Genomic DNA, 10,239 nt, shown 5'->3' on the forward strand with positions numbered 1-10,239 from the left:
TCTGCTTCTCATTTCACATTTGTAAAAACCAAACACTATTTTCATAGAATTTTACATTTTAGAAAACCTAGGCCCATACTTTATCTGAGTCCTCGGGTGGCTAAATAGCACTGTGGTAAAGCAATACAAAGCACGCAGCTCACGTGTTTTGTCCTCTTTTTTAACCTGCATCTCCCTCACTTTAGAATGTCTTTATTTAAGACAAGAGCTCACAGATTTTTCACAGGTTTATACTTACTTTAGGAAAAAACACATACAGCGAGCAAAGAAGTCCATGAAAAATTACTACCAGTAAGGTAATTTTTCATAAATCAAGATTTCCTCCTTTCAAGAAGTACAAGGAGGCTTCCAAAAGTTCATGGGGGTAATGGGATTAAAAGATAACAGACTCATTCCAGGAAGTTTTGGGAGCTCCCTAGTGCATGTGTGGATGGGGAAACGAAGAGCGGGAAGAAGATGGAGCAGAAGGTGAGGATATACTATGTCTCCACTTTATCGTTTTTAGAACTAAACATTGCCAGGCTTATTGAACCTGTCATCCTAATTCCTTCTCCCTTTCAGCCAAGAATGGTGAAATGATCAAAAGAAGTCACCCCTTGTCATTTGAAATTATTTTTGCGTTCACTCCCTTGCTTCTTGCGTTGGATGACTTGTGGAATGTTGCCTTGGGAACCTGACACCTTTGAGGTCTATCTAGGTGGGAGATCATTTTGATCTCCTTGGGTGGGGGATCAGTTTAATCTGTGAGCTGGCATCTGTTCGCTTGACTGTGAATGGAGACTCCCAGAAGTGGGTATTGGACATGCAGGGCCTTGGAAACAGATGAGAGCATCACACACTGATTAAAAGAGACCTCCGGAAAGCAGGTTTCAAGGACAGGCATTTACCCTTCACAATTTCTCTGGGGGGCCGTGAAAACACAGAAGGCAGTGGAAACTGAATAGGGGTGAAGGGAGATGAGGTCAGCTCCCTGCTTTTCCTTTTTTCCACAAAGAACAATTGCCCTCTTCTTAATGAGTGAAAGGACACCTGGGGAGGGGCCTGGGGGCAGGCAGGAGCCCTGGACCCTGCAGACAGTGCAGAAGAGAAATCGTTGAAAGAAACACTTGAGTATAATCTGTGACCTTTTGTGCCTCTTGGGCCTTACCCCTATCCTGTTGCTGGCTACGGGGCGTCTGTGGCTCGGGAAGAAGATCGTGCAGCAGTCAAGAGAAATCGGGGGACACTACTTAAACAATGATCTAAAAATAGGGCAGGGCCACCTATCTGCCTGCTCTTGGCCGTGTTCGGTCACTCCGTGCAGAGGCGGCTGGAGAAGTCGTTTTGCCATTATAGGAAAAGGTAGGGGTGGAGAACTAGGAGAGAAAGGAAGAGGCATGACTCATTGTGGGAAACAGCACGTAGCCAAGGGCAAATATTTCCCTCAGACATAAATGGATCAGGAAGAGACGGAGCAGCAGGTCATCCCGAGAGCATTCTTTTCTCCCCCTGCCTGGGAGCCTCGTCCTCAGGCACCAGGGTAACAAAAGGAGAGAGAAGGGCAGCAGCGAGCAGGGCAGGCTTCTCCAGCTCAATGAGGCTGCAGTGCTAGCCAAGTGCTGCCCAGCTAACCGGGCCAGTGGAGCAGGAGTGCCTGGGAACGCGGCAGGGATGCACACACCATTCCGGCGAGGCTAGTGGCAAGGGCTGGCTTTTCTGAAGAGGGATGTGGGGGAGTTCACACAACACGGTAGCATCTACACCTATGGAGCACTTTTTAGCTGCTCACCACTTTTCAATCTACACCTTGTCACCTAACACTACAAGTTCTATTAACCCCATTTTTCAGATGAGGAAACTGATGCCCCGCAGTTGAATAACTTGCCCAAGGTCCCTTGAGGAGCCAGGATTTGAACCAAGAGAATTTGACACCATGAGAAGGCCTGTAATCAATCAGTCTCTCTCTCTCTCTCTCTCTCTCTCTCTCTCTCTCTCTCTCTCTCTCTCTCTCTCTCTCTCTTACACACACACACACACACACACACACACTCATTTCCATTGAGTTGACTCCAATCATAGTACAGACTAGGACTTCTCCCTCGGGTTTCCTAAACGAAGAGACAGCTTCCTCTTTCTCCCAAGGTGAGTGGGTCTGAATCCCTGAATTGTGGTGAGCGGCTCAATGTCTAAGGGGTCCTGTGGTGTAGTGGTTATGCGTTGGGCTGCAATCTGCCTGGTGGGCGATTTGAAACCCCCAGGAGCTCGGTGGGTGGAAGACTGGGCTTGCTACTCCCGTGAAGGGTTACAGGCTGGGAAACCCACAGAAGGTCGCTTTGAGTCAGCCCTGAGTTGATGGCAGTGAGTTTGGAGGCTTGAGAGCCCCTGTGTAGCCCACTGTGCCCACAGGGCGCGAGAGAGGACTTGCTCCTTCTCCTAGACTAGGTTCTCCTAGGAACGATGAGACCTGCGCTCCTCTGCGCTTCTCCCTTTCAAGCCAAATGCTTTCTTTCCAGCCGTCATTCACCTAGTATCATAACGGTTTTCCTGATCTACATTATAAAGCAGTAACTCCTTTTTTTAAAAAATGATCCCATCGATGAAGTCAGTTCGCATGCTCAGTAGTAAGATTTCCTCAGAAGCTAACTTCTATTCTCCAGGCCCCCTCCGCCCTCTCCTAGGCCCCAAGTCTCTCCCCAGCCCGACACCCTGCTTTCCTGGAGACACCCTCTCCTCCCCTTACGAACTATGCTATAGACCCTACCTGCACTTAGACAAGGCAGGATAAAGTGCTTCTCAAAGTGCCAGAACGCCTATCTTCTCTAAATTTCATTAACTTATATTACCTTCAGCCAGGTCCTCCCTAGAATGTCCAAAAGCGGTGTTCTACCAGACACTTTGGCACATAAAAGTTGTGTAATTACAGCAGTCATTTCTGTCTAGACCGAACGTGATTTTTTTCAACAAAGCACGTGCTTTGTATCAGTTTTCAGTTGGCTAGAAATTTTTGTTCATTTGAATATTTTTAAATTTGTTGTCCAACCTTAATGCCACTCATTTTACCTTGGAAGACACAGGCAGAAACCATATACAAATGTTTTCCTTTTAAAGGTTAATCTGTTTAACACCAATATTTAAAAGCAGAAAAACTCCAAAGAGGCAATCTCTAATCATATTTGCTTTGCTATATATTGTCATCCGATATGTTCAATAGTGTTGTGGAGTTTACCATTAAACCTGTAGTGTCGACCTGGTGATTTCTATGCACATTATCTACATTGTATATATACATGTACATTAGTAGTTGTAGTTAGTATCAACGTAATTGTTGCTAAGGTACTGGGTGGTTGTGACAGTAACAGTTCTGTAAGGTATACATACCAGGGTGAAGGCTGAGTGGAACTCAATCTATCAATCAGGCCAAAGCCTAATTCTTCCTTGAGGGTGTGGCCTTTTGTGTAAGAGAGAGACCCTGGGCAGAGCCAAACTCTCTCTTGCTCTTTCTCTCTCATCTTAATCTGGATCCTTTGTCTAGTTCATCAAACTCCTGTTGTGTCAACTGCCAATCTAAGGATCCATCAATGGATGGCCAACCTTGACTTCATTCAACTAACCTGGGTTCATTTACCTCTGCCTCCACCAGCCTGTGGCCCTGCTGCTTCCTGTTTGTCAGCTACAGCTACATGAACCAGGAGAAGCCTCCAGCTTACATCTGACTTACAGATTTGAACTGCATTGAAAGTACATACTACAACTGGATAAGCCACTTCTTGATATAAATCTCTACATACAGGATAGTTATAAGACCTATAAAAGCCCCCAATAAAATGATCTTAAAACAAAGCAACGCAGCTCTATATAGACACATACAGGAATTGCTGGTTTTCTTCTCTAGGGAAACTGGCCTAGCACAGTGGTCTTAGAGAACAGCATTTCCTTTCATTCTGTTGTACACTGGATTGTCATGAATTGCAGCCCACTCTAGGAACCTGATACCGAATCAGGACTCGGCGAACCGCTACAAGTCTGCATTTTGCTTTCCTTTGAAGTCGAACTTTGTGTGGTTTGGGTTGAAGTTTGTGGTAAATTAACCTGTCTTTGTTGTGTTCTTTGGAAGGTAGAGATTAAGATAATTTTTATCCAAATGATTTAAATATAGGGGAATTAAATGAGACATAGTAAAACAAGTCAAGAGTGAGCTAATAATTATGACTTTTGTGATTTAAATACAGTGGGGTTTAGTTTCTTCAGTAGCAAGCATGGAAGTGATCCATTTATAGTTACAGGGAAGCACAAAAAGGAAAGTTTGTTGAAGACTAACTAGATTGAAATGTATTCTTTTGAGTGCCAGGGAAAACGCAAGGTAACTTGCCCACATTGTCCCATCGCCACCCAAAGTTCATGACTACTGACCACCTGAGCACAAAGCAGCATGAAAGGGGAGAGATGACATGGAATAACATAACGGATACTCTCTAACTTAATTAAAAGATGACTACTAGTCCATTTCCCACCCCGCCACACCCTCCTCTCCTAATGTATAAAAGCTCCTCTTTTCTTCATTCAGGAAGATAGCTGTTTGTTGAACTAGATTAACTGTGTCCTTAAATAGCATATTCAACAAAACTCTCTATCTTTCCCCCTTTTCTTCTCCCCCCACCACCACCCCGCCATGCTTGTCTCATGAATTGGCTTACTCCAGGCAAGCAACCAGAATCCCTCAAGTGGGGTGAGCTTAACAATGACAACATAGATTGATACTATGTCTATTTTGCACATATAACCACGTGGGGAGCATTTTTCTATCATGATAATGAATATTGTGATACTCGTGCTAATTTTTTTCCACATTTTTTTTTCTTTCCCGTCCAATACGGTAATGCTCTACTTTGCCACAATGATGCACTGGGCTCCTCAGTGACTGGACTGCACTGGGCGTGCAGTTTATATTTTCCACTCTCAGCAGTCAAGAGTACAGGTCGATTCATCTCTCTTTCTCTTCCACGCCTTCTCCCCCTTTTTCCGTCGTCATGTCCAGGGAATTGAAACATGTCCAGAGATCACTTCGACACATGAGCCTTTCCAAGGTTTTGTGATAAACCAACCTCACTTTCATTGAGCTGTTTCTGACTCCTCGTCACTGTGGAGGAGAGAGCAGAGCTGCCAATGGGCTTTCGAAGCTGTAAGTTTTCACTGGAGCAGAAAGGTCATAGTCTTGGTGGGTCCCAAGAACTGACACTACCACACCCAGGCTCTGTGATTTGTTGTTCAAAAAACAAACCGACTGCCATTGAGTGCCTACTGACCCGTAGTTCCACATACCAGGGTAGAACTGCCCTAAGAGTTTGCGAGGCTGTAACTGCTTAGGGGAGAACAAAAGGCGGGTGGTTTTGAACTGCTGGCCTTCACGTTGGCAGCCATCGCTTAACCACGACACCACCAGAGCTCCTTTGATCTGTTATAGGATGAAGAAAATAGAATTGGACCACATCATAGGATCTCGATTTCTTCAGAACTTCGTCTTCTTCAAATTAGTTAACATCTTTTAGTATTCTTTCTGATTGGAACATTGTAAACTACAGCCAAATTCAATAGATCACCAAACAAGAATGTCCAGAATGGGAAAAAAATTTACATGTACATTTTCTCACAAAATTCCAGTGATAAACTAATTAATATAAAAAACATGGACATTCTCAAACTAAGAATATCTAAAAATAAGTGCAGCATGCAACTAACTTATCCTTTCTTGCCAGCTTAGACATACACTTAGAAGGCAATCACAGAACAACCAAACCACGCACTGCCGTCCAGAGATGGGGACTCTGTGAGTTTCCAGACGGTAACTACCGGACAACGGATAGCGTGACCTGTCTATTCCGTCAATTCCATATGTTTGAACAGGATATGCAGTGGGTGGAATTAAAGTGGGGAACACAAACAAACTGTTGGAAGTAAAATATTTTTAAAATGGTCATCAATAAAGAAGAAACAACTGAGCACACGTATGTACACATGTGTTATTAAGACAAGAGGAAACATGTTTGGTCATTAACAATGTGGACATAAGACTCGTGGAATGGGGTCATTTTGTCCTTGTTGTTAAGGGTCGTCCAGTCAGTTCCGACCAGTAGCGGCCCTGTGGGACGGAACAACACACAGTGCCAGCCTCACGATTGTTGCAACAACTATGTCACTCCATCTCCTTGTGGGCCTTTTTCTTATTGGCTGCCCCTCTACTCTACCAAGCACGATGTCCTTCTCCAGGGACTAGTCTCTCCTGACAACATGTGCAAAGTCTGTAAGATGAAGTCCTGCTATCATTTCCTCTAAGGAGCCCTCTGGACTTCCTTCCTCCAAGACAGATATAGTTGTCCTTCTGGCAGTCCATCATTAAAAACCAAACTCATCACATCGAGTTGATTCAGACTCGGAGAGACCTGTAGGTCAGAGTAGACCTGTCCCTGTGAGTTTCAAGGACTGTAACTGTTGAAGCCCCATCATTCTCTCACAGGGCGGCCCGTGGTTTCGAAATTCATACCTTGCAGACCAATGCGTAACCACTCTGCACCAGGGCTCCTAGTTGTCCATGGTATTTTCGGTATTCTTCTCCAGCACCACAATTCAAATGCACCGCTTTTCCTTTGGAATTCCTTATTTAAAGCCCAACTTCCACATGCAGATGAGGCCATTGGAGACCCTTGGCTTGAGTTGGGTGTAACATCCTTGTGTGCTAGTTAGAGGCTGGCCAAGGGGGAAGGGGTGAGAATGGAAGGAAACTTGCAGGAATCTTGAAAACAGAGAGCGGTGGCGACACAGTTCCACTCACACCCCTTGAGCACAAAGGAAGGTGAAGGCAGAATAGGACACATTTCCTTGTCCATGGAAGAGGCCAGAGAAAATGGACATCACAAAACCGCGGGGGCGGGGGGGGGGGGGAGAACGACAGGAAGTTCACACCACGCCCACAATGATGGGAGAGTCTGAGACCAAAGCACAGCCTTCTGAAGCTGGTACCAGAAAATACAAACCCGAGAGGAGGAAGGACATTACTAAGGACCAGCCAACAGTAGAAGACCTGCCAGAAAGCCAGCTTATGGTGGGGACGAGGCCTGCCCTTAGTAGACTATCGGTCCAGCTTTCGGCTTTGCCAGACCTTTCAGACTAGCGAAGGGCCCTTTGGATTTCTTTTCCAAAACATCCCCCCTTAGTAAACGTACTCTTTCTGTTCAAACTTTCTCTGGCTCTAGTCTGAATTGTGTCTCTCGCTGGAAATCTTTTGTGAGCAAGACAAGAACCACAAAGAGAAGAGCCTTGAAATGATGAGCCTCCTCCTGGTAACGTTTGTGCTAGAGGTGATAGAAAAGGCGAAAAGGTGGATGAAGCACGAAAAATAATGTGCAAAGAATAATTTTTGTAAACTGTCTTCAGGGGAGAAAAAGCATACATGGTGAGATCTTACGCGGCTAGTCTTTTATGTTTGTTTTGTTTTGTTTTGTTTACTGGGGTAGGCACGCACAGAATGGTCACCAAGAATTTATTCAAATTTCAATAATTAAAAATAATAATTATAAAAATTACAACTTCTTTTCCCCCAAAGCACGTTGGGAATGGTGAGACAGTCAGACTCTGGCCAGGTTAGGCTGCCTGAACGAACTAGGGATTCCTTTAAAGGGATCCATGATTTTCTGGTGCTGACTGTAGCAGTTGAGAAACTATTCAGAATTGAAAAGGCAACTATCTGACCTGAAGCGTCAACCCAGCCTGAGAATCCGTGGGTGCAGGATGGGTGTGGACTACTTTCTGAGACAGCCCCTCCTGCCAAGCTGCCCGGCCCTCTTCTAAAGTTAATGGGCCGGATGCTGCCTCAACTCTTGCCTCTGGCCAATACCTTTCGGGTGTGGTTAAGGGGAGAGTTTAATATAGCTCAGGCTCTTCCTAACAGGGGAAAGATCATCTTGGCTGCTGCTCAGTTTGTAATTCCTGATTCCACATTCCAAGAAGCCTTCAGTTTATAGAAATGGAAAGAACTGCCAGTTCCCTGCAGATGACTTGGCCAACCAAGCCTGCAGGGTTCCCCTACCATGCTGCTTCCTTCAATTTGCTTACAGATATTTCGTTAATAGTACGTTGCTTCCTCTTAGCCAGCCGGGCTTCCCCGAGTGTCCTCCAGGCAGTCAAGTCAAGTGTGCTGCCAACAATGTAAAGACGCGTTGACTTGTGGATTTGTTTCTTTTTATTCAACCACGACACTTCTACAGGACAGTGGTCTCACCGGTTTTAATTTTGGCCTTTCTAAAGTGGTTTCAGTGCATTTGGCATTTCCAAGTGCCCTGTAAATCACTGCTTCTCAGAGTTTAATGTGCATACAAAGCAACTGTGTGGGCGTAGGGGTGGAGGAAGGGGGCACTTATGAAAATGCGGATTCTGAGCCAGGACTTGATTAGTTGCTGGAGATTCTGATTTTACAGACCACCAGGAATCAGGGTACTCTGGAGGCATACTTGGTTTTTCAGTTCAAACCCACCAGCCCCTCCTTAAGGGAAAGATGAGACTGACTGCTCCCGTAATGATTCACAGCTTCAGCACTCCTATGGAGCCGGTCTACCCAATCCTACAGGGTTGCTATGAGTCTGGCATCTCTGCTCGATGGCAATGAGCTGGTTTTGGTTTCTATTTTTACAAGCTCGATGCAAGGTAAGGCCAAGGGTGCAGAGATAGATCCTGTTCTCCTGTATGCTCCAAGGGCTGATTCTTCCTATCTTGAATCGCCTGTGAAATTAGAAACAAAACAAACAACCAACTAGTCTGGGCATGTGACAATAAGACAATCACATTCGCTACAGGTGGGACTGTAATTTCTGTTTTTATTTTTGATAAAAATCCACCTAGGTGATGCAAAGTTTAGGTCCTGGCCTGCTAACCTTCCAAGACTCACAGTTTAAGTTCTCTCCACAGCTCTGCAGGAGAAAGACCTGGAAATCACCTCGCTGAAGACTGCCAGTGGAGCCCTGGCCGGGGAGTTAGTAAGTACCAAGCTGCTGAAGGGAAGCTAGGCCGCCCCAGCTTCCAGCAGTCCTGGACAGACCCCTGTGATGGCCTGCTTCCATTTAGAAACCCCGTTGGCAGCAATGGCCTGTCACGAGTGTTCCAGGAGTCAGAATCAACTCCATGGTACACACTACCCCCCAAGGCCCCAGAGGTGCCTGCCTCTCAGTTAGCAGCCAAGCGCACAAGCAATGCACCACCAGGGCTCCTTGGCACAAAAATGAGTGGGATTAATGCAGGAAGTTTCTGCAACTGAAAGATTAGTTTTGAAATCTGGCATCAGGCAGCAGCTCCCACAGAGGTGGGTGAGGAGGTTAGACCTTGTTTATGGATTAACCACCCAAAATATGGGTGGTAAATCCTACTGTCTGTAGTTGTGGTTTCAATCCCACTTGGGAATGGGCTGTCTTTGTGAGGTTCATGAGGCCAGAATGGTTTAGGATGTTTTTGAGTCCATTTCTTTTGAGATACAAAAGAGAAGAAACAAGGGAGCTGAGAAGAGACAGTGAGATGGTGGGAGAGAGATGCCAAGCTTGAGACTAGAAACTTGGAGAACCAAGACCTTCCAAAGCGCAAGCCTAGGGCCAGTAACTGTGAGAAACTAAATTCCCGCTTGTTAAAGCCACAGTGTGTGTACGAGGGACCTAAGGCACAGGAGACCTATTAGCTTCATGGGCTACAAGTTGGGCTACGAACCACAAGGTCCACTGTTTGAAATCATCAGCCACCCTGAAGGACAAAAACCAAACTCAGTGCCATCAATTCAATGCCAACTCTTAGTGACCTGATAGGACAGGGTAGAATTGCCCTTTTGAGTTTTTGGAGTCTGTAACTTCATAAGTCTCAGCTTTCTCCTTTAGAGGGGAAGTTGGTTTTGAACTATTGACCTTGTGCTTAGTAGACCCACTTGCAACCAGTATGACACCTAGGCTCCTATCCAAGGCAAAGAGCTGGGCTTTCTACTCCTGTGAAGAGATAGTCTCAAAAACCCATAGAGGCAACTCTACTCAGTCCTATGGGGTCACTGTGAGTCAGAATTGACTCCGTGGTAATTAGGTTTTTAATTTAAAGTAAATTCCAACGCACCATTGCATGTTGTCCAGGGCACGCACCTCTGCTGAGCAAACTCCCTTTTAAAATGCAGGGACGAAAAATATATACTTTTAGAAAGAACAGCATTGTCAGGAAATTATTGCAATATAGAGTTGCCACTTC

This window comes from Tenrec ecaudatus, chromosome 9 (genome assembly GCF_050624435.1).
Source record: "Tenrec ecaudatus isolate mTenEca1 chromosome 9, mTenEca1.hap1, whole genome shotgun sequence".
In the NCBI taxonomy this organism is placed as follows: domain Eukaryota; kingdom Metazoa; phylum Chordata; class Mammalia; order Afrosoricida; family Tenrecidae; genus Tenrec; species Tenrec ecaudatus.